The following is a 24,981-nucleotide window of genomic DNA, read 5'->3' as shown; positions in this document are numbered from 1 at the left end:
AGCATCCCAGGCAGTAGAGCACAAACGTTTGGCCTCTGCTCCCACAGGCGAAGAGCCAGGGCAAAATACTTGAGCTGTGCCTCTTCTGCAGAAAGTCAGCTTTGCAACTGTGCCATCCACATTGCTATCGCTCCTCGATTTCCCAACTCAAATTCCATTACAATGGAACATCTTTGGCAGCCGTGCTGGGCTGCCCAGCATCCCAGGCAGTAGAGCACGAACGTTTGGCCTCTGCTCCCACAGCCGAAGAGCCAGGGCAAAAAACTTGAGCTCTCCCTCTTCTGCAGAAAGTCAGCTTTGCAACGGTGCCATCCGCATTGCTGTCACTCCTCGATTTCCCAACTCAAAGTCCATTACAATGGAACCCCTCTGGCACCTGTGCTGGGCTGCCCAGCATTCCAGGGAGTAGAGCACGAACGGTTGGCCTCTGCTCCCACAGCCGAAGAGGCAGGGCAAAAAACTGGAGCTGTACCTCTTCTGCAGAAAGTCAGCTTTGCAACGATGCCATCCGCATTGCTGTCGCTCCTGGATTTCCCAACTAAAAGTGCATTACAATGGAACCTCTTTGGCTCCCGTGCTCGGCTGCGCAGCATCCCAGGGAGTAGAGCACGAACGGTTGGCCTCTGCTCCCACAGCCGAAGAGCCAGGGCAAAAAACTTGAGCTGTGCCTCTTCTGCAGAAAGTCAGCTTTGCAACGGTGCCATCCGCATTGCTGTCGCTCCTCTATTTCCCAACTCCAAGTCCCTTACAATGGAACCCCTCTGGCACCTGTGCTGGTCTGCCTAGCATCCCAGAGAGTAGAGCACGAACGGTTGGCCTCTGCTCCCACAGCCGAAGAGCCAGGGCAAAAAACTTGAGCTGTGCCTCTTCTGCAGAAAGTCAGCTTTGCAACGGTGCCATCCGCATTGCTGTCGCTCCTCCATTTCCCAACTCCAAGTCCCTTACAATGGAACCCCTTTGGCACCTGTGCTGGGCTGCCTAGCATCCCAGGCAGTAGAGCACGAACGGTTGGACTCTGCTCCCACAGCCGAAGAGCCAGGGCAAAAAACTTGAGCTCTGCCTCTTCTGCAGAAAGTCAGCTTTGCAACGGTGCCATCCGCATTGCTGTCGCTCCTCGATTTCCCAACTCAAAGTGCATTACAATGGAACCTCTTTGGCACCCGTGCTCGGCTGCCCAGCATCCCAGGGAGTAGAGCACGAACGGTTGGCCTCTGCTCCCACAGCCGAAGAGCCAGGGCAAAAAACTTGAGCTCTGCCTCTTCTGCAGAAAGTCAGCTTTGCAACGGTGCCATCCGCATTGCTGTCGCTCCTCCATTTCCCAACTCAAATTCCCTTACAATGGAATCCCTTTGGCACCCGTGCTGGGCTGCCTATCATCCCAGGGAGTAGAGCACGAAGGGTTGGCCTCTGCTCCCACAGCCGAAGAGCCAGGGCAAAAAACTTGAGCTGTGAGTCTTATGCAGAAAGTCAGCTTTGCAACAGTGCCATCCGCATTGCTGTCGCTCCTCCATTTCCCAACTCAAAGTCCATTAAAATGGAACCACTTTGGCACCCGTGCTCGGCTGCCCAGCATCACAGGGAGTAGAGCACGAACGTTTGGACTCTGCTCCCACAGCCGAAGAGCCAGGGCAAAAAACTGGAGCTCTGCCTTTTCTGCAGAAAGTCAGCTTTGCAACGGTGCCATCCGCATTGCTGTCGCTCCTCCATTTCCCAACTCAAAGTCCATTACAATGGAACCTCTTTGGCACCCGTGCTCGGCTGCCCAGCATCCCAGGCAGTAGAGCACGAACGGTTGGCCTCTGCTCCCACAGCCGAAGAGCCAGTGTAAAAAACTTGAGCTCTGCCTCTTCTGCAGAAAGTCAGCTTTGCAACGGTGCCATCCGCATTGCTGTCGCTCCTCCATTTCCCAACTCAAATTCCCTTACAATGGAACCCCTTTGGCACCCGTGCTGGGCTGCCTATCATCCCAGGGAGTAGAGCACGAATGGTTGGCCTCTGCTCCCACAGCCGAAGAGCCGGGGCAAAAAACTTGAGCTGTGCCTCTTCTGCAGAAAGTCAGCTTTGCAACGGTGCCATGCGCATTGCTGTCGCTCCTCGATTTCCCAACTCCAAGTCCATTACAATGGAACCTCATTAGCATCCGTGTTTGGGTGCCCAGCATCCCAGGGAGCAGAGCACGAAGGGTTGGCCTCTGCTCCCACAGCCGAAGAGCCAGGGCAAAAAACTTGAGCTGTGAGTCTTCTGCAGAAAGTCAGCTTTGCAACGGTGCCATCCGCATTGCTGTCGCTCCTCCATTTCCCAACTCAAAGTCCATTACAATGGAACCACTTTGGCACCCGTGCTGGGCTGCCCAGCATCCCAGGCAGTAGAGCACGAACGCTTGGCCTCTGCTGCCACAGCCGAAGAGCCAGGGCAAAAAACTGGAGCTGTGCCTCTTCTGCAGAAAGTCAGCTTTGCAACGGTGCCATCTGCATTGCTGTCGCTCCTCCATTTCCCAACTCAAAGTCCCTTACAATGGAACACCTTTGGCACCTGTGCTGGGCTGCCCAGCATCCCAGGGAGTAGAGCACGAACGGTTGGCCTCTGCTCCCACAGCCGAAGAGCCAGGGCAAAAAACTTGAGCTGTGCCTCTTCTGCAGAAAGTCAGCTTTGCAACGGTGCCATCCGCATTGCTGTCGCTCCTCGATTTCCCAACTCAAAGTCCATTACAATGGAACCTCTTTGGCAGCCGTGCTCGGCTGCCCAGCATCCCAGGGAGTAGAGCACGAACGGTTGGCCTCTGCTCCCACAGCCGAAGAGCCAGGGCAAAAAACTGGAGCTGTGCCTCTTCTGCAGAAAGTCAGCTTTGCAACAGTGCCATCCGCATTGCTGTCGCTCCTCCATTTCCCAACTCCAAGTCCCTTACAATGGAACCCCTCTGGCACCCGTGCTGGGCTGCCTAGCATCCCAGGGAGTAGAGCACGAACGGTTGGCCTCTGCTCCCACAGCCGAAGAGCCAGGGCAAAATACTTGAGCTCTGCCTCTTCTGCAGAAAGTCAGCTTTGCAATGGTGCCATCCGCATTGCTGTCGCTCCTCGATTTCCCAACTCAAAGTGCATTACAATGGAACCTCTTTGGCACCCGTGCTGGGCTGCCCAGCATCCCAGGCAGTAGAGCACGAACGGTTGGCCTCTGCTCCCACAGCCGAAGAGCCAGGGCAAAAAACTGGAGCTGTGCCTCTTCTGCAGAAAGTCAGCTTTGCAACGGTGCCATCCGCATTGCTGTCGCTCCTCGATTTCCCAACTCAAAGTCCCTTACAATGGAACCCCTTTGGCACCTGTGCTGGGCTGCCCAGCATCCCAGGCAGTAGAGCACGAACGGTTGGCCTCTGCTCCCACAGCCGAAGAGCCAGGGCAAAAAACTTGAGCTGTGCCTCTTCTGCAGAAAGTCAGCTTTGCAACGGTGCCACCCGCATTGCTGTCGCTCCTCCATTTCCCAACTCAAAGTCCATTACAATGGAACCTCATTAGCATCCGTGTTTGGGTGCCCAGCATCCCAGGGAGTAGAGCACGAACGGTTGGCCTCTGCTCCCACAGCCGAAGAGCCAGGGCAAAAAACTTGAGCTGTGCCTCTTCTGCAGAAAGTCAGCTTTGCAACGGTGCCATCCGCATTGCTGTCGCTCCTCGATTTCCCAACTCAAAGTCCATTACAATGGAACCTCTTTGGCACCCGTGCTGGGCTGCCCAGCATCCCAGAGAGTAGAGCACGAACGGTTGGCCTCTGCTCCCACAGCCGAAGAGCCAGGGCAAAAAACTTGAGCTCTGCCTCTTCTGCAGAAAGTCAGCTTTGCAACAGTGCCATCCGCATTGCTGTCGCTCCTCCATTTCCCAACTCCAAGTCCCTTACAATGGAACCCCTCTGGCACCTGTGCTGGGCTGCCTAGCATCCCAGAGAGTAGAGCACGAACGGTTGGCCTCTGCTCCCACAGCCGAATAGCCAGGGCAAAAAACTTGAGCTCTGCCTCTTCTGCAGAAAGTCAGCTTTGCAACGGTGCCATCCGCATTGTTTTCGCTCCTCGATTTCCCAACTCAAAGTCCATTAAATTTGAACCCATTTGGCACCCGTGCTCGGCTGCCCAGCATCCCAAGAAGTAGAGCACAAACGGTTGGCCTCTGTTTCCACAGCCGAAGAGCCAGGGCAGAAAACTTGAGCTGTGCCTCTTCTGCAGAAAGTCAGCTTTGCAACGGTGCCATCCGCATTGCTGTCGCTCCTCCATTTCCCAACTCAAAGTCCATTACAATGGAACCTCTTTGGCAGCCGTGCTCGGCTGCCCAGCATCCCAGGGAGTAGAGCACGAACGGTTGGCCTCTGCCCCCACAGCCGAAGAGCCAGGGCAAAAAACTTGAGCTCTGCCTCTTCTGCAGAAAGTCAGCTTTGCAACGGTGCCATCCGCATTGCTGTCGCTCCTCGATTTCCCAACTCAAAGTGCATTACAATGGAACCTCTTTGGCAGCCGTGCTCGGCTGCCCAGCATCCCAGGGAGTAGAGCACGAACGGTTGGCCTCTGCTCCCACAGCCGAAGAGCCAGGGCAAAAAACTTGAGCTCTGCCTCTTCTGCAGAAAGTCAGCTTTGCAACGGTGCCATCCACATTGCTGTCGCTCCTCGATTTCCCAACTCAAAGTGCATTACAATGGAACCTCTTTGGCACCCGTGCTCGGCTGCCCAGCATCCCAGGGAGTAGAGCACGAACGCTTGTCCTCTGCTCCCACAGCCGAACAGCCAGGTCAAAAAACTTGAGCTGTGAGTCTTCTGCAGAAAGTCAGCTTTGCAACGGTGCCATCCGCATTGCTGTCGCTCCTCGATTTCCCAACTCAAAGTCCATTACAGTGAAACATCTTTAGCATGTGTGCTCGGCTGCCCAGCATCCCAGGGAGTAGAGCACGAACGGTTGGCCTCTGCTCCCACAGCCGAAGAGCCAGGGCAAAAAACTTGAGCTGTGCCTCTTCTGCAGAAAGGCATCTTTGCAACGGTGCCATCCGCATTGCTGTCTCTCCTTGATTTCCCAACTCAAAGCCCATTACAATGGAACCTCTTTGGCAGCCGTGCTGGGCTGCCCAGCATCCCAGGCAGTAGAGCACGAACGGTTGGCCTCTGCTCCCACAGCCGAAGAGCCAGGGCAAAAAACATGAGCTGTGCCTCTTCTGCAGAAAGTCAGCTTTGCAACAGTGCCATCCGCATTGCTGTCGCTCCTCGATTTCCCAACTCAAAGTGCATTACAATGGAACCTCTTTGGCACCCGTGCTGGGCTGCCCAGCATCCCAGGGAGTAGAGCACGAACGGTTGGCCTCTGCTCCCACAGCCGAAGAGCCAGGGCAAAAAACTTGAGCTGTGCCTCTTCTGCAGAAAGTCAGCTTTGCAACGGTGCCATCCACATTGCTGTCGCTCCTCGATTTCCCAACTCAAAGTCCATTACAATGGAACCTCTTTGGCACCCGTGCTCGGCTGCCCAGCATCCCAGGCAGTAGAGCACGAACGGTTGGCCTCTGCTCCCACAGCCAAAGAGCCAGGGCAAAATACTTGAGCTGTGCCTCTTCTGCAGAAAGTCAGCTTTGCAAGGGTGCCATCCGCATTGCTGTCGCTCCTCGATTTCCCAACTCAAAGTCCATTACAATGGAAGCTCTTTGGCACCCGTGATGGGCTGCCCAGCATCCCAGGGAGTAGAGCACGAACGGTTGGCCTCTGCTCCCACAGCCGAAGAGCCAGGGCAAAAAACTTGAGCTGTGCCTCTTCTGCAGAAAGTCAGCTTTGCAACGGTGCCATCCGCATTGCTGTCGCTCCTCGATTTCCCAACTCAAAGTCCATTACAATGGAACCTCTTTGGCACCCGTGCTCGGCTGCCCAGCATCCCAGGGAGTAGAGCATGAACGGTTGGCCTCTGCTCCCACAGCCGAAGAGCCAGGGCAAAATACTTGAGCTGTGCCTCTTCTGCAGAAAGTCAGCTTTGCAACGGTGCCATCCGCATTGCTGTCGCTCCTCCATTTCCCAACTGAAAGTCCATTTCATTGGAACCTCTTTGGCACCCGTGCTCGGCTGCCCAGCATCCCAGGGAGTAGAGCATGAACGGTTGGCCTCTGCTCCCACAGCCGAAGAGCCAGGGCAAAAAACTTGAGCTGTGAGTCTTCTGCAGAAAGTCAGCTTTGCAACGGTGCCATCCGCATTGCTGTCGCTCCTCGATTTCCCAACTCAAAGTCCCTTACAATGGAACCTCTTTGGCACCCGTGCTCGGCTGCCCAGCATCCAAGGCAGTAGAGCACGAACGGTTGGCCTCTGCCCCCACAGCCGAAGAGCCAGGGCAAAAAACTGGAGCTGTGCCTCTTCTGCAGAAAGTCAGCTTTGCAACGGTGCCATCCGCATTGCTGTCGCTCCTCCATTTCCCAACTCAAAGTCCATTACAATGGAACCTCTTTGACACCTGTGCTGTGCTGCCTATCATCCCAGGGAGTAGAGCACGAACGGTTGGCCTCTGCTCCCACAGCCGAAGAGCCAGGGCAAAAAACTGGAGCTGTGCCTCTTCTGCAGAAAGTCAGCTTTGCAACGGTGCCATCCGCATTGCTGTCGCTCCTCCATTTCCCAACTCCAAGTCCCTTACAATGGAACCTCTTTGGCACCTGTGCTGGGCTGCCTATCATCCCAGGGAGTAGAGCACGAACGGTTGGCCTCTGCTCCCACAGCCGAAGAGCCAGGGCAAAAAATTTGAGCTGTGCCTCTTCTGCAGAAAGTCAGCTTTGCAACGGTGCCATCGGCATTGCTGTCGCTCCTCGATTTCCCAACTCAAAGTCCATTAAATTTGAACCCCTTTGGCACCCGTGATGGGCTGCCCAGCATCCCAGGCAGTAGAGCACGAACGGTTAGCCTCTGCTCCCACAGTCGAAGAGCCATGGCAAAAAACCGGAGCTGTACCTCTTCTGCAGAAAGTCAGCTTTGCAACGGTGCCATCCGCATTGCTGTCGCTCCTCGATTTCCCAACTCAAAGTCCATTACAATGGAACCTCTTTGGCACCCGTGCTGGGCTGCCCAGCATCCCAGGCAGTAGAGCACGAACGGTTGGCCTCTGCTCCCACAGCCGAAGAGCCAGGGCAAAATACTTTAGCTGTGCCTCTTCTGCAGAAAGTCAGCTTTGCAACGGTGCCATCCGCATTGCTGTCGCTCCTCGATTTCCCAACTCAAAGTCCATTACAATGGAACCTCTTTGGCACCCGTGCTCGGCTGCCCAGCATCCCAGGGAGTAGAGCACGAACGGTTGGCCTCTGCTCCCACAGCCGAAGAGCCAGGGCAAAAAACTTGAGCTGTGCCTCTTCTGCAGAAAGTCAGCTTTGCAACGGTGCCATCCGCATTGCTGTCGCTCCTCCATTTCCCAACTCAAAGTCCATTACAATGGAAGCTCTTTGGCACCCGTGCTCGGCTGCCCAGCATCCCAGGCAGTAGAGCACGAACGGTTGGCCTCTGCTCCCACAGCCAAAGAGCCAGGGCAAAATACTTGAGCTGTGCCTCTTCTGCAGAAAGTCAGCTTTGCAAGGGTGTCATCCGCATTGCTGTCGCTCCTTCATTTCCCAACTCAAATTCCATTACAATGGAACTTCTTTGGCACCCATGCTGGGCTGCCTAGCATCCCAGGGAGTAGAGCATGAACGGTTGGCCTCTGCTCCCACAGCCGAAGAGCCAGGGCAAAAAACTTGAGCTGTGCCTCTTCTGCAGAAAGTCAGCTTTGCAACGGTGCCATCCGCATTGCTGTCGCTCCTCGATTTTAAAACTCAAAGTCCATTAAAATGGAACCTCTTTGGCACCCGTGCTCGGCTGACCAGCATCCCAGGCAGTAGAGCACGAAGGGTTGGCCTCTGCTCCCACAGCCGAAGAGCCAGGGCAAAAAACTTGAGCTGTGCCTCTTCTGCAGAAAGTCAGCTTTGCAACGGTGCCATCCGCATTGCTGTCGCTCCTCGATTTCCCAAATCAAAGTGCATTAAAATGGAATCTCTTTGGCACCCGTGCTCGGCTGCCCAGCATCCCAGGGAGTAGAGCACGAACGGTTGGCCTCTGCTCCCACAGCCGAAGAGCCAGGGCAAAAAACTTGAGCTCTGCCTCTTCTGCAGAAAGTCAGCTTTGCAACGGTGCCATCCGCATTGCTGTCGCTCCTCGATTTCCCAACTCCAAGTCCCTTACAATGGAACCCCTTTGGCACCCGTGCTCGGCTGCCTAGCATCCCAGGGAGTAGAGCATGAACGGTTGGCCTCTGCTCCCACAGCCGAAGAGCCAGGGCAAAAAACTTGAGCTGTGCCTCTTCTGAAGAAAGGCAGCTTTGCAACGGTGCCATCCGCATTGCTGTCGCTCCTCGATTTCCCAACTCAAAGTCCATTACAATGGAAGCTCTTTGGCACCCGTGATGGGCTGCCCAGCATCCCAGGGAGTAGAGCACGAACGTTTGGCCTCTGCTCCCACAGCCGAAGAGCCAGGGCAAAAAACTTGAGCTGTGCCTCTTCTGCAGAAAGTCAGCTTTGCAACGGTGCCATCCGCATTGCTGTCGCTCCTCGATTTCCCAACTCAAAGTCCATTACAATGGAACCTCTTTGGCAGCCGTGCTCGGCTGCCCAGAATCCCAGGGAGTAGAGCACGAACGGTTGGCCTCTGCTCCCACAGCCGAAGAGCCAGGGCAAAAAGCTTGAGCTGTGAGTCTTCTGCAGAAAGTCAGCTTTGCAACGGTGCCATCCGCATTGCTGTCGCTCCTCCATTTCCCAACTCAAAGTCCATTAAAATTGAACCTCTTTGGCAGCCGTGCTGGGCTGCCCAGCATCCCAGGGAGTAGAGCATGAACGGTTGGCCTCTGCTCCCACAGCCGAAGAGCCAGGGCAAAATACTTGAGCTCTGCCTCTTCTGCAGAAAGTCAGCTTTGCAACGGTGCCATCCGCATTGCTGTCGCTCCTCCATTTCCCAACTGAAAGTCCATTTCATTGGAACCTCTTTGGCACCCGTGCTCGGCTGCCCAGCATCCCAGGGAGTAGAGCACGAATGGTTGGCCTCTGCTCCCACAGCCGAAGAGCCAGGGCAAAATACTTGAGCTCTGCCTCTTCTGCAGAAAGTCAGCTTTGCAACGGTGCCATCCGCATTGCTGTCGCTCCTCGATTTCCCAACTCAAAGTCCCTTACAATGGAACCTCTTTGGCACCCGTGCTCGGCTGCCCAGCATCCAAGGCAGTAGAGCACGAACGGTTGGCCTCTGCCCCCACAGCCGAAGAGCCAGGGCAAAAAACTGGAGCTGTGCCTCTTCTGCAGAAAGTCAGCTTTGCAACGGTGCCATCCGCATTGCTGTCTCTCCTTGATTTCCCAACTCAAAGTCCATTACAATGGAACCTCTTTGGCACCTGTGCTGTGCTGCCTATCATCCCAGGGAGTAGAGCACGAACGGTTGGCCTCTGCTCCCACAGCCGAAGAGCCAGGGCAAAAAACTGGAGCTGTGCCTCTTCTGCAGAAAGTCAGCTTTGCAACGGTGCCATCCGCATTGCTGTCGCTCCTCCATTTCCCAACTCCAAGTCCCTTACAATGGAACCTCTTTGGCACCTGTGCTGGGCTGCCTATCATCCCAGGGAGTAGAGCACGAACGGTTGGCCTCTGCTCCCACAGCCGAAGAGCCAGGGCAAAAAATTTGAGCTGTGCCTCTTCTGCAGAAAGTCAGCTTTGCAACGGTGCCATCGGCATTGCTGTCGCTCCTTGATTTCCCAACTCAAAGTCCATTAAATTTGAACCCCTTTGGCACCCGTGATGGGCTGCCCAGCATCCCAGGGAGTAGAGCACGAACGGTTGGCCTCTGCTGCCACAGCCGAAGAGCCAGGGCAAAAAACTTGAGCTGTGCCTCTTCTGCAGAAAGTCAGCTTTGCAACGGTGCCATCCGCATTGCTGTCGCTCCTCGATTTCCCAACTCAAAGTGCATTACAATGGAACCTCTTTGGCACCCGTGCTGGGCTGCCCAGCATCCCAGGGAGTAGAGCACGAACGGTTAGCCTCTGCTCCCACAGTCGAAGAGCCATGGCAAAAAACCGGAGCTGTACCTCTTCTGCAGAAAGTCAGATTTGCAACGGTGCCATCCGCATTGCTGTCGCTCCTCGATTTCCCAACTCAAAGTCCCTTACAATGGAACCTCTTTGGCACCCGTGCTGGGCTGCCCAGCATCCCAGGGAGTAGAGCACGAATGGTTGGCCTCTGCTCCCACAGCCGAAGAGCCAGGGCAAAAAACTTGAGCTGTGCCTCTTCTGCAGAAAGTCAGCTTTGCAACGGTGCCATCCGCATTGCTGTCGCTCCTCGATTTCCCAACTCCAAGTCCATTACAATAGAACCTCTTTGGCACCTGTGCTGGGCTGCCCAGCATCCCAGGGAGTAGAGCACGAACGGTTGGCCTCTGCTCCCACAGCCGAAGAGCCAGGGCAAAATATTTTAGCTCTGCCTCTTCTGCAGAAATTCAGCTTTGCAACGGTGCCATCCGCATTGCTGTCGCTCCTCGATTTCCCAACTCAAATTCCATTACAATGGAACATCTTTGGCACCCGTGCTCGGCTGCCTAGCATCCCAGGGAGTAGAGCACGAACGTTTGGCCTCTGCTCCCACAGCCGAAGAGCCAGGGCAAAAAACTTGAGCTGTGCCTCTTCTGCAGAAAGTCAGCTTTGCAACGGTGCCATCCGCATTGCTGTCGCTCCTCGATTTCCCAACTCAAAGTCCATTACAATGGAACCTCTTTGGCACCCGTGATGGGCTGCCCAGCATCCCAGGGAGTAGAGCACGAATGGTTGGCCTCTGCTCCCACAGCCGAAGAGCCAGGGCAAAAAACTTGAGCTGTGCCTCTTCTGCAGAAAGTCAGCTTTGCAACGATGCCATCCACATTGCTGTCGCTCCTTCATTTCCCAACTCCAAGTCCCTTAAAATGGAACCCCTTTGGCACCTGTGCTGAGCTGCCTAGCATCCCAGGCAGTAGAGCACGAACGGTTGGCCTCTGCTCCCACAGCCGAAGAGCCAGGGCAAAAAATTTGAGCTCTGCCTCTTCTGCAGAAAGTCAGCTTTGCAACGGTGCCATCCGCATTGCTGTCGCTCCTCCATTTCCCAACTCAAAGTCCATTACAATGGAACCTCTTTGGCACCCGTGCTCGGCTGCCCAGCATCCCAGGGAGTAGAGCACGAACGGTTAGCCTCTGCTCCCACAGCCGAAGAGCCAGGGCAAAATACTTGAGCTCTGCCTCTTCTGCAGAAAGGCATATTTGCAACTGTTTCATCCGCTTTGCTGTCGCTCCTCCATTTCCCAACTCAAAGTCCATTACAATGGAACCTCTTTGGCACCCGTGCTGGTCTGCCCAGCATCCCAGGCAGTAGAGCACGAACGGTTGGCCTCTGCTCCCACAGCCGAAGAGCCAGGGGAAAAAGCTTGAGCTGTGAGTCTTCTGCAGAAAGTCAGCTTTGCAACCGTGCCATCCACATTGTTGTCGCTCCTCCATTTCCCAACTCAAAGTCCATTACAATGGAACCTCTTTGGCACCCGTGCTCGGCTGCCCAGCATCCCAGGCAGTAGAGCACGAACGGTTGGCCTCTGCTCCCACAGCCGAAGAGCCAGGGCAAAATACTTTAGCTGTGCCTCTTCTGCAGAAAGTCAGCTTTGCAACGGTGCCATCCGCATTGCTGTCGCTCCTCCATTTCCCAACTCAAAGTCCATTACAATGGAACCTCTTTGGCACCCGTGCTCGGCTGCCCAGCATCCCAGGGAGTAGAGCACGAACGGTTGGCCTCTGCTCCCACAGCCGAAGAGCCAGGGCAAAAAACTGGAGCTGTGCCTCTTCTGCAGAAAGTCAGCTTTGCAACGGTGCCATCCGCATTGCTGTCGCTCCTCCATTTCCCAACTCAAAGTCCATTACAATGGAACCTCTTTGGCACCCGTGCTCGGCTGCCCAGCATCCCAGGCAGTAGAGCACGAACGGTTGGCCTCTGCTCCCACAGCCAAAGAGCCAGGGCAAAATACTTGAGCTGTGCCTCTTCTGCAGAAAGTCAGCTTTGCAAGGGTGCCATCCGCATTGCTGTCGCTCCTCCATTTCCCAACTCAAATTCCATTACAATGGAACTTCTTTGGCACCCATGCTGGGCTGCCTAGCATCCCAGGGAGTAGAGCACGAACGGTTGGCCTCTGCTCCCACAGCCGAAGAGCCAGGGCAAAAAACTTGAGCTGTGCCTCTTCTGCAGAAAGTCAGCTTTGCAACGGTGCCATCCGCATTGCTGTCGCTCCTCGATTTCAAAACTCAAAGTCCATTAAAATGGAACCTCTTTGGCAGCCGTGCTCGGCTGACCAGCATCCCAGGCAGTAGAGCACGAAGGGTTGGCCTCTGCTCCCACAGCCGAAGAGCCAGGGCAAAAAACTTGAGCTGTGCCTCTTCTGCAGAAAGTCAGCTTTGCAACGGTGCCATCCGCATTGCTGTCGCTCCTCGATTTCCCAAATCAAAGTGCATTAAAATGGAATCTCTTTGGCACCCGTGCTCGGCTGCCCAGCATCCCAGGCAGTAGAGCACGAACGGTTGGCCTCTGCTCCCACAGCCGAAGAGCCAGGGCAAAAAACTTGAGCTGTGCCTCTTCTGCAGAAAGTCAGCTTTGCAACGGTGCCATCCGCATTGCTGTCGCTCCTCCATTTCCCAACTCCAAGTCCCTTACAATGGAACCCCTTTGGCACCTGTGCTGGGCTGCCTAGCATCCCAGGGAGTAGAGCATGAACGGTTGGCCTCTGCTCCCACAGCCGAAGAGCCAGGGCAAAAAACTTGAGCTGTGCCTCTTCTGAAGAAAGGCAGCTTTGCAACGGTGCCATCCGCATTGCTGTCGCTCCTCGATTTCCCAACTCAAAGTCCATTACAATGGAACCTCTTTGGCACCCGTGATGGGCTGCCCAGCATCCCAGGCAGTAGAGCACGAACGTTTGGCCTCTGCTCCCACAGCCGAAGAGCCAGGGCAAAAAACTTGAGCTGTGCCTCTTCTGCAGAAAGTCAGCTTTGCAACGGTGCCATCCGCATTGCTGTCGCTCCTCGATTTCCCAACTCAAAGTCCATTACAATGGAACCTCTTTGGCACCCGTGCTCGGCTGACCAGCATCCCAGGCAGTAGAGCACGAACGGTTGGCCTCTGCTCCCACAGCCGAAGAGCCAGGGCAAAAAGCTTGAGCTGTGAGTCTTCTGCAGAAAGTCAGCTTTGCAACGGTGCCATCCGCATTGCTGTCGCTCCTCCATTTCCCAACTCAAAGTCCATTAAAATGGAACCTCTTTGGCAGCCGTGCTGGGCTGCCCAGCATCCCAGGGAGTAGAGCATGAACGGTTGGCCTCTGCTCCCACAGCCGAAGAGCCAGGGCAAAATACTTGAGCTCTGCCTCTTCTGCAGAAAGTCAGCTTTGCAACGGTGCCATCCGCATTGCTGTCGCTCCTCCATTTCCCAACTGAAAGTCCATTTCATTGGAACCTCTTTGGCACCCGTGCTCGGCTGCCCAGCATCCCAGGGAGTAGAGTACGAACGGTTAGCCTCTGCTCTCACAGCCGAAGAGCCAGGACAAAAAACTTGAGCTGTGCCTCTTCTGCAGAAAGTCAGCTTTGCAACGGTGCCATCCGCATTGCTGTCGCTCCTCCATTTCCCAACTCCAAGTCCCTTACAATGGAACCTCTTTGGCACCCATGCTGGGCTGCCCAGCATCCCAGGGAGTAGAGCACGAATGGTTAGCCTCTGCTCCCACAGCCGAAGAGCCAGGGCAAAAAACTTGAGCAGTACCTCTTCTGCAGAAAGTCAGCTTTGCAACGGTGCCATCCGCATTGCTGTCGCTCCTCCATTTCCCAACTCAAAGTCCATTACAATGGAACCTCTTTGGCACCCGTGCTCTGCTGCCCAGCATCCCAGGCAGTAGAGCACGAACGGTTGGCCTCTGCTCCCACAGCCGAAGAGCCAGGGCAAAAAGCTTGAGCTGTGCCTCTTCTGCAGAAAGTCAGCTTTGCAACGGTGCCATCCGCATTGCTGTCGCTCCTCCATTTCCCAACTCCAAGTCCATTACAATGGAACCTCTTTGGCACCCGTGCTCGGCTGCCCAACATCCCAGGCAGTAGAGCAAGAACGGTAGGCCTCTGCTCCCACAGCCGAAGAGCCAGGTCAAAAAACTTGAGCTGTGCCTCTTCTGCAGAAAGTCAGCTTTGCAACGGTGCCATCCGCATTGCTGTCGCTCCTCGATTTCCCAACTCAAAGTGCATTACAATGGAACCTCTTTGGCACCCGTGCTCGGCTGCCCAGCATCCCAGGGAGTAGAGCACGAACGGTTGGCCTCTGCTCCCACAGCCGAAGAGCCAGGGCAAAATACTTGAGCTCTGCCTCTTCTGCAGAAAGTCAGCTTTGCAACGGTGCCATCCACATTGCTGTCGCTCCTCCATTTACAAAACTCAAAGTCCATTACAATGGAACCTCTTTGGCACCCGTGCTCGGCTGCCCAGCATCCCGGGCAGTAGAGCACGAACGGTTAGCCTCTGCTCTCACAGCCGAAGAGCCAGGACAAAAAACTTGAGCTGTGAGTCTTCTGCAGAAAGTCAGCTTTGCAACGGTGCCATCCGCATTGCTGTCGCTCCTCCATTTCCCAACTCAAAGTCCATTACAATGGAACCTCTTTGGCACCCGTGCTGGTCTGCCCAGCATCCCAGGCAGTAGAGCACGAACGGTTAGCCTCTGCTCCCACAGCCGAAGAGCCAGGGCAAAAAACTTGAGCTCTGCCTCTTCTGCAGAAAGTCAGCTTTGCAACGGTGCCATCCGCATTGCTGTCGCTCCTCCATTTCCCAACTCAAAGTCCATTACAATGGAACCTCTTTGGCACCCGTGCTGGGCTGCCCAGCATCCCAGGGAGTAGAGCACGAACGGTAGGCCTCTGCTCCCAGAGCCGAACAGCTAGGGCAAAAAACTTGAGCTGTGCCTCTTCTGCAGAAAGTCAGCTTTGCAACGGTGCCATCCGCATTGCTGTTGCTCCTCGATTTCCCAACTCAAAGTCCATTCCAATGGAACCTCTTTGGCACCCGTGCTCGGCTGCCCAGCATCCCAGGGAGTAGAGCACGAACGGTTGGCCTCTGCTCCCACAGCCGAAGAGCCAGGGCAAAAAACTTGAGCTGTGCCTCTTCTGCAGAAAGTCAGCTTTGCAACGGTGCCATCCGCATTGCTGTCGCTCCTCCATTTCCCAACTCAAAGTCCATTACAATGGAACCTCTTTGGCACCCGTGCTCGGCTGCCCATCATCCCAGGCAGTAGAGCACGAACGGTTGGCCTCTGCTCCCACAGCCGAAGAGCCAGGGCAAAAAACTTGAGCTGTGCCTCTTCTGCAGAAAGTCAGCTTTGCAACGGTGCCATCCGCATTGCTGTCGCTCCTCGGTTTCCTAACTCAAAGTCCATTACAATGGAACCTCTTTGGCACCCGTGCTCGGCTGCCTAGCATCCCAGGCAGTAGAGCACAAACGGTTGGCCTCTGCTCCCACAGCCGAAGAGCCAGGGCAATATATTTGAGCTCTGCCTCTTCTGCAGAAAGTCAGCTTTGCAACGGTGCCATCCGCATTGCTGTCGCTCCTCCATTTCCCAACTCAAAGTCCATTACAATGGAACCTCTTTGGCACCCGTGCTCGGCTGCCCAGCATCCCAGGCAGTAGAGCACGAACGGTTGGCCTCTGCTCCCACAGCCGAAGAGCCAGGGCAAAAAACTTGAGCTCTGCCTCTTCTGCAGAAAGGCAGCTTTGCAACAGTGCCATCCGCATTGCTGTCGCTCCTCCATTTCCCAAATCCAAGTCCCTTACAATGGAAACCCTTTGCCACCTGTGCTGGGCTGCCTAGCATCCCAGGGAGTAGAGCACGAACGGTTGCCCTCTGCTCCCACAGCCGAAGAGCCAGGGCAAAAAACTTGAGCTCTGCCTCTTCTGCAGAAAGTCAGCTTTGCAACGGTGCCATCCGCATTGCTGTCGCTCCTCCATTTCCCAACTCAAAGTCCATTACAATTGAACCTCTTTGGCACCCGTGCTGGGCTGCCCAGCATCACAGGCAGTAGAGCACGAACGGTTGGCCTCTGCTCCCAGAGCCGAAGAGCCAGGGCAAAAAACTTGAGCTGTGCCTCTTCTGCAGAAAGTCAGCTTTGCAACGGTGCCATCCGCATTGCTGTCGCTCCTCGATTTCCCAACTCAAAGTCCATTACAATGGAACCTCTTTGGCACCCGTGCTGGGCTGCCCAGCATCCCAGGGAGTAGAGCACGAACGGTTGGCCTCTGCTCCCACAGCCGAAGAGCCAGGGTAAAAAGCTTCAGCTGTGAGTCTTCTGCAGAAAGTCAGCTTTGCAACGGTGCCATCCGCATTGCTGTCGCTCCTCGATTTCCCAACTCAAAGTCCATTACAATGGAACCTCTTTGGCACCCGTGCTGGGCTGCCCAGCATCCCAGGCAGTAGAGCACGAACGGTTAGCTTCTGCTCCCACAGCCGAAGAGCCAGGACAAAAAACTGGAGCTGTACCTCTTCTGCAGAAAGTCAGCTTTGCAACGGTGCCATCCGCATTGCTGTCGCTCCTCCATTTCCCAACTCAAAGTGCATTACAATGGAACCTCTTTGGCAGCCGTGCTGGGCTGCCCAGCATCCCAGGGAGTAGAGCACGAACGGTTGGCCTCTGCTCCCACAGCCGAAGAGCCAGGGCAAAAAGCTTGAGCTGTGCGTCTTCTGCAGAAAGTCAGCTTTGCAACGATGCCATCCACATTGCTGTAGTTTCTCCATTTCCCAACTCAAAGTCCATTACAATGGAACCTCTTTAGCATGCGTGCTCGGCTGCCCAGCATCCCAGGGAGTAGAGCACGAACGGTAGGCCTCTGCTCCCACAGCCGAAGAGCTAGGGCAAAAAACTTGACCTGTGCCTCTTCTGCAGAAAGTCAGCTTTGCAACGGTGCCATCCGCATTGCTGTCGCTCCTCCATTTCCCAACTCAAAGTCCATTACAATGGAACCTCTTTGGCACCCGTGCTCGGCTGCCCAGCATCCCAGGCAGTAGGGCACGAACGGTTGGCCTCTGCTCCCACAGCCGAAGAGCCAGGGCAAAAAACTTGAGCTCTGCCTCTTCTGCAGAAAGTCAGCTTTGCAACGGTGCCATCCACATTGCTGTCGCTCCTCCATTTCCCAACTCAAAGTCCATTACAATGGAACCTCTTTGGCACCCGTGCTGGGCTGCCCAGCATCCCAGGGAGTAGAGCACGAACGGTTGGCCTCTGCTCCCAGAGCCGAAGAGCCAGGGCAAAAAACTTGAGCTCTGCCTCTTCTGCAGAAAGTCAGCTTTGCAACGGTGCCATCCGCATTGCTGTCGCTCCTCCATTTCCCAAATCAATGTCCATTACAATGGAACCTCTTTGGCAGCCGTGCTCGGCTGCCCAGCATCCCAGGCAGTAGAGCACGAACGGTTGGCCTCTGCTCCCACAGCCGAAGAGCCAGGGCAAAAAACTTGAGCTGTGCCTCTTCTGCAGAAAGTCAGCTTTAAAACAGTGCCATCCGCATTGCTGTCGCTCCTCGATTTCCTAAGTCAAAGTCCATTACAATGGAACATCTTTAGCACCCGTGCTGGGCTGCCCAGCATCCCAGGGAGTAGAGCACGAACGGTTGGCCTCTGCTCCCACAGCCGAAGAGCCAGGGCAAAAAACTTGAGCTGTGCCTCTTCTGCAGAAAGTCAGCTTTGCAACGGTGCCATCCGCATTGCTGTCGCTCCTCCATTTCCCAACTCAAAGTCCATTACAATGGAACCTCTTTGGCACCCGTGCTCGGCTGCCCAGCATCCCAGGCAGTAGAGCACGAACGGTTAGCTTCTGCTCCCACAGCCGAAGAGCCAGGGCAAAAAACTTGAGCTGTGCCTCTTCTGCAGAAAGGCAGCTTTGCAACAGTGCCATCCGCATTGCTGTCGCTCCTCCATTTCCCAACTCAAAGTCCATTACAATGGAACCTCTTTGGCACCCGTTTTGGTCTGCCCAGCATCCCAGGGAGTACAGCACGAACGGTTGGCCTCTGCTCCCACAGCCGAAGAGCCAGGGCAAAAAACTTGAGCTGTGCCTCTTCTGCAGAAAGTCAGCTTTGCAACGGTGCCATCCGCATTGCTGTCGCTCCTCGATTTCCCAACTCAAAGTCCATTACAATGGAACCTCTTTGGCACCCGTGCTGGGCTGCCCAGCATCCCAGGCAGTAGAGCACGAACAGTTGGCCTCTGCTGCCACAGCCGAAGAGCCAGGGCAAAAAACTTGAGCTGTGCCTCTTCTGCAGAAAGTCAGCTTTGCAACGATGCCATCCACATTGCTGTCGCTCCTCGATTTCCCAAATCAAAGTGCATTAAAATGGAACCTCTTTGGCACCCGTGCTGGGCTGCCCAGCATCCCAGGGAGTAGAGCACGAACGGTTGGCCTCTGCTCCCACAGCCGAAGAACCAGGGCAAAAAACTTGAGCTGTGAGTCTTCTGCAGAAAGTCAGCTTTGCAACGGTGCCATCCGCATTGCTGTCGCTCCTCGATTTCCCAACTCAAAGTCCATTACAATGGAACCTCTTTGGCACCCGTGGTGGGCTGCCCAGCATCCCAGGCAGTAGAGCACGAATGGTTGGCCTCTGCTCCCACAGCCGAAGAGCCAGGGCAAAAAGCTTGAGCTGTGAGTCTTCTGCAGAAAGTCAGCTTTGCAACGGTGCCATCCACATTGCTGTCGCTCCTCCATTTCCCAACTCAAAGTCCATTACAATGGAACCTCTTTGGCACCCGTGCTGGGCTGCCCAGCATCCCCGGCAGTAGAGCACGAACGGTTGGCCTCTGCTCCCACAGCCGAAGAGCCAGGGCAAAAAACTTGAGCTGTGCCTCTTCTGCAGAAAGTCAGCTTTGCAACGGTGCCATCCGCATTGCTGTCGCTCCTCGATTTCCCAACTCAAAGTCCATTACAATGGAACCTCTTTGGCACCCGTGCTGGGCTGCCCAGCATCCCAGGGAGTAGAGCACGAACGGTTGGCCTCTGCTCCCACAGCCGAAGAGCCAGGGCAAAAAACTTGAGCTGTGCCTCTTCTGCAGAAAGGCAGCTTTGCAACGGTGCCATCCACATTGCTGTCGCTCCTCCATTTCCCAACTCAAAGTCCATTACAATGGAACCTCTTTGGCACCCGTGCTCTGCTGCCCAGCATCCCAGGCAGTAGAGCACGAACGGTTGGCCTCTGCTCCCACAGCCGAAGAGCCAGGGCAAAAAGCTTGAGCTGTGAGTCTTCTGCAGAAAGTCAGCTTTGCAACGGTGCCATCCGCATTGCTGTCGCTCCTCGATTTCCTAACTCAAAGTCCATTACAATGGAACCTCTTTGGCACCCGTGCTCGGCTGCCCAGCATCCCAGGCAGTAGAGCACGAACGGTTGGCCTCTGCTCCCACAGCCGAAGAGCCAGGGCAAAAAACTTGAGCTGTGCCTCTTCTGCAGAAAGTCAGCTTTAAAACGGTGCCATCCGCATTGCTGTCGCTCCTCGATTTCCTAACTCAAAGTCCATTACAATGGAACCTCTTTGGCACCCGTCCTCGGCTGCCAGGCATCCCAGGGAGTAGAGCACGAACGGTTGGCCTCTGCTCCCACAGCCGAAGAGCCAGGGCAAAAAGCTTGAGCTGTGAGTCTTCTGCAGAAAGTCAGCTTTGCAACGATGCCATCCACATTGCAGTCGCTCCTCCATTTCCCAACTCAAAGTCCATTACAGTGAAACCTCTTTGGCACCCGTGCTCGGCTGCCCAGCATCCCAGGCAGTAGAGCACGAACGGTAGGCCTCTGCTCCCACAGCCGAAGAGCTAGGGCAAAAAACTTGAGCTGTGCCTCTTCTGCAGAAAGTCAGCTTTGCAACGATGCCATCCGCATTGCTGTCGCTCCTCCATTTCCCAACTCAAAGTCCATTACAATGGAACCTCTTTGGCACCCGTGCTCTGCTGCCCAGCATCCCAGGGAGTAGAGCACGAACGGTTGGCCTCTGCTCCCACAGCCGAAGAGCCAGGGCAAAAAGCTTGAGCTGTGAGTCTTCTGCAGAAAGTCAGCTTTGCAACGGTGCCATCCGCATTGCTGTCGCTCCTCGATTTCCTAACTCAAAGTCCATTACAATGGAACCTCTTTGGCACCCGTGCTCGGCTGCCCAGCATCCCAGGGAGTAGAGCACGAACGGTTGGCCTCTGCTCCCACAGCCGAAGAGCCAGGGCAAAAAACTTGAGCTGTGCCTCTTCTGCAGAAAGTCAGCTTTAAAACGGTGCCATCCGCATTGCTGTCGCTCCTCCATTTCCTAACTCAAAGTCCATTACAATGGAACCTCTTTGGCACCCGTCCTCGGCTGCCCAGCATCCCAGGGAGTAGAGCACGAACGGTTGGCCTCTGCTCCCACAGCCGAAGAGCCAGGGCAAAAAAATTGAGCTGTGCCTCTTCTGCAGAAAGTCAGCTTTGCAACGATGCCATCCACATTGCAGTCGCTCCTCCATTTCCCAACTCAAAGTCCATTACAATGGAACCTCTTTGGCACCCGTGCTCGGCTGCCCAGCATCCCAGGGAGTAGAGCACGAACGGTTGGCCTCTGCTCCCACAGCCGAAGAGCCAGGGCAAAAAGCTTGAGCTGTGAGTCTTCTGCAGAAAGTCAGCTTTGCAACGGTGCCATCCACATTGCTGTCGCTCCTCGATTTCCCAACTCAAAGTCCATTACAATGGAACCTCTTTGGCACCCGTGCTGGGCTGCCCAGCATCCCAGGCAGTAGAGCACGAACGGTTGGCCTCTGCTCCCACAGCCGAAGAGCCAGGGCAAAAAGCTTGAGCTGTGCCTCTTCTGCAGAAATTCAGCTTTGCAACGGTGCCATCCGCATTGCTGTCGCTCCTCGATTTCCCAACTCAAAGTGCATTACAATGGAACCTCTTTGGCACCCGTGCTCGGCTGCCCAGCATCCCAGGCAGTAGAGCACGAACGGTTAGCCTCTGCTCCCACAGCCGAAGAGCCAGGGCAAAAAACTTGAGCTCTGCCTCTTCTGCAGAAAGTCAGCTTTGCAACGGTGCCATCCGCATTGCTGTCGCTCCTCCATTTCCCAACTCAAAGTCCCTTACAATGGAACCTCTTTGGCACCCGTGCTGGTCTGCCCAGCATCCCAGGGAGTAGAGCACGAACGGTTAGCCTCTGCTCCCACAGCCGAAGAGCCAGGGCAAAAAACTTGAGCTCTGCCTCTTCTGCAGAAAGTCAGCTTTGCAACGGTGCCATCCGCATTGCTGTCGCTCCTCCATTTCCCAACTCAAAGTCCCTTACAATGGAACCTCTTTGGCACCCGTGCTGGTCTGCCCAGCATCCCAGGGAGTAGAGCACGAACGGTTAGCCTCTTCTCCCACAGCCGAAGAGCCAGGGCAAAAAACTGGAGCTGTACCTCTTCTGCAGAAAGTCAGCTTTGCAACAGTGCCATCCGCATTGCTGTCGCTCCTCCATTTCCCAACTCAAAGTCCATTACAATGGAACCTCTTTGGCACCCGTGCTCGGCTGCCCAGCATCCCAGAGACTAGAGCACGAACGGTTGGCCTCTGCTCCCACAGCCGAAGAGCCAGGGCAAAAAGCTTGAGGTGTGCCTCTTCTGCAGAAAGTCAGCTTTGCAACGGTGCCATCCGCATTGCTGTCGCTCCTCGATTTCCCAACTCAAAGTGCATTACAATGGAACCTCTTTGGCACCCGTGCTCGGCTGCCCAGCATCCCAGGCAGTAGAGCACGAACGGTTAGCCTCTGCTCCCACAGCCGAAGAGCCAGGGCAAAAAACTTGAGCTGTGAGTCTTCTGCAGAAAGTCAGCTTTGCAACGGTGCCATCCGCATTGCTGTCGCTCCTTGATTTCCCAACTCAAAGTGCATTACAATGGAACCTCTTTGGCACCCGTGCTCGGCTGCCCAGCATCCCAAGCAGTAGAGCACGAACGGTTAGCCTCTGCTCCCACAGCCGAAGAGCCAGGGCAAAAAACTTGAGCTCTGCCTCTTCTGCAGAAAGTCAGCTTTGCAACGGTGCCATCCACATTGCTGTCGCTCCTCGATTTCCCAACTCAAAGTCCATTACAATGGAACCTCTTTGGCACCCGTGCTGGGCTGCCCAGCATCCCAGGGAGTAGAACACGAACGGTTGGCCTCTGCTCCCACAGCCGAAGAGCCAGGGCAAAAAGCTTGAGCTGTGAGTCTTCTGCAGAAAGTCAGCTTTGCAACGATGCCATCCGCATTGCTGTCGCTCCTCGATTTCCCAACTCAAAGTCCGTTACATTGGAACCTCTTTGGCACCCGTGCTCGGCTGCCCAGCATCCCAGGGAGTAGAGCACGAATGGTAGGCCTCTGCTCCCAGAGCCGAAGAGCCAGGGCAAAAAACTTGAGCTGTGCCTCTTCTGCAGAAAGTCAGCTTTGCAATGGTGCCATCCGCATTGCTGTCGCTCCTCGATTTCCCAACTCAAAGTCCATTACAATGGAACCTCTTTGGCACCCGTGCTCGGCTGCCCAGCATCCCAGGGAGTAGAGCACGAACGGTTGGCCTCTGCTCCCACAGCCGAAGAGCCAGGGCAAAAAACTTGAGCTGTGCCTCTTCTGCAGAAAGTCAGCTTTTCAACGGTGCCATCCGCATTGCTGTCGCTCCTCGGTTTCCTAACTCAAAGTCCATTACAATGGAACCTCTTTGGCACCCGTGCTCTGCTGCCCAGCATCCCAGGGAGTAGAGCACGAACGGTTGGCCTCTGCTCCCACAGCCGAAGAGCCAGGGCAAAAAACTTGAGCTCTGCCTCTTCTGCAGAAAGTCAGCTTTGCAACGGTGCCATCCGCATTGCTGTCGCTCCTCGATTTCCAAACTCAAAGTGCATTACAATGGAACCTCTTTGGCAGCCGTGCTCGGCTGCCCAGCATCCCAGGGAGTAGAGCACGAACGGTTGGCCTCTGCTCCCACAGCCGAAGAGCCAGGGCAAAAAACTTGAGCTCTGCCTCTTCTGCAGAAAGTCAGCTTTGCAACGGTGCCATCCGCATTGCTGTCGCTCCTCCATTTCCCAACTCAAAGTGCATTACAATGGAACCTCTTTGGCACCCGTGCTCGGCTGCCCAGCATCCCAGGCAGTAGAGCACGAATGGTTGGCCTCTGCTCCCACAGCCGAAGAGCCAGGGCAAAAAACTTCAGCTGTGCCTCTTCTGCAGAAAGTCAGCTTTGCAACAGTGCCATCCGCATTGCTGTCGCTCCTCCATTTCCCAACTCAAAGTCCCTTACAATGGAAAACCTTTGCCACCTGTGCTGGGCTGCCTAGCATCCCAGGGAGTAGAGCACGAACGGTTGGCCTCTGCTCCCACAGCCAAAGAGCCAGGGCAAAAAACTGGAGCTGTGCCTCTTCTGCAGAAAGTCAGCTTTGCAACGGTGCCATCCGCATTGCTGTCGCTCCTCGATTTCCCAACTCAAAGTCCATTACAATGGAACCTCTTTGGCACCCGTGCTTGGCTGCCCAGCAATCCAGGGAGTAGAGCACGAACGGTTGGCCTCTGCTCCCACAGCCGAAGAGCCAGGGCAAAATACTTGAGCTGTGAGTCTTCTGCAGAAAGTCAGCTTTGCAACGGTGCCATCCGCATTGCTGTCGCTCCTCAGTTTCCTAACTCAAAGTCCATTACAATGGAACCTCTTTGGCACCCGTGCTCGGCTGCCCAGCATCCCAGGGAGTAGAGCACGAACGGTTGGCCTCTGCTCCCACAGCCGAAGAGCCAGGGCAAAATACTTGAGCTCTGCCTCTTCTGCAGAAAGTCAGCTTTGCAACGGTGCCATCCGCATTGCTGTCGCTCCTCCATTTCCCAACTCAAAATCCATTACAATGGAACCTCTTTGGCACCCGTGCTCTGCTGCCCAGCATCCCAGGGAGTAGAGCACGAACGGTTGGCCTCTGCTCCCACAGCCGAAGAGCCAGGGCAAAAAACTTGAGCTGTGCCTCTTCTGCAGAAAGTCAGCTTTGCAACGATGCCATCCACATTGCTGTCGCTCCTCCATTTCCCAACTCAAAGTCCATTACAATGGAACCTCTTTGGCACCCGTGCTCGGCTGCCCAGCATCCCAGGGAGTAGAGCTCAAACGCTTGGCCTCTGCTCCCACAGCCAAAGAGCCAGGGCAAAATAATTGAGCTCTGCCTCTTCTGCAGAAAGTCAGCTTTGCAACGGTGCCATCCGCATTGCTGTCGCTCCTCCATTTCCCAACTCAAAGTCCATTACAATGGAACCTCTTTGGCACCCGTGCTCGGCTGCCCAGCGTCCCAGGGAGTAGAGCACGAACGGTTGGCCTCTGCTCCCACAGCCGAAGAGCCAGGGCAAAAAACTTGAGCTGTGCCTCTTCTGCAGAAATTCAGCTTTGCAACAGTGCCATCCGCATTGCTGTCGCTCCTCGATTTCCCAACTCAAAGTCCATTACAATGGAACCTCTTTGGCACCCGTGCTCGGCTGCCCAGCATCCCAGGGAGTAGAGCACGAACGGCTGGCCTCTGCTCCCACAGCCGAAGAGCCAGGGCAAAAAACTTGAGCTGTGCCTCTTCTGCAGAAAGTCAGCTTTGCAACGGTGCCATCCACATTGCTGTCGCTCCTCCATTTCCCAACTCAAAGTCCATTACAATGGAACCTCTTTGGCACCCGTGCTCTGCTGCCCAGCATCCCAGGGAGTAGAGCACGAACGGTTGGCCTCTGCTCCCACAGCCGAAGAGCCAGGGCAAAAAACTTGAGCTGTGAGTCTTCTGCAGAAAGTCAGCTTTGCAACGGTGCCATCCGCATTGCTGTCGCTCCTCCATTTCCCAACTCAAAGTCCATTACAATGGAACCTCTTTGGCACCCGTGCTCGGCTGCACAGCATCTCAGGCATTAGAGCACGAACGGTTGGCCTCTGCTCCCACAGCCGAAGAGCCAGGGCAAAAAACTTGAGCTGTGCCTCTTCTG

The sequence above is a fragment of the Psittacula echo genome, assembly GCF_963264785.1.
Source record: "Psittacula echo genome assembly, chromosome: 24".
Taxonomy (NCBI): domain Eukaryota; kingdom Metazoa; phylum Chordata; class Aves; order Psittaciformes; family Psittacidae; genus Psittacula; species Psittacula echo.
Note: the sequence above shows the minus strand (reverse complement) of the source record.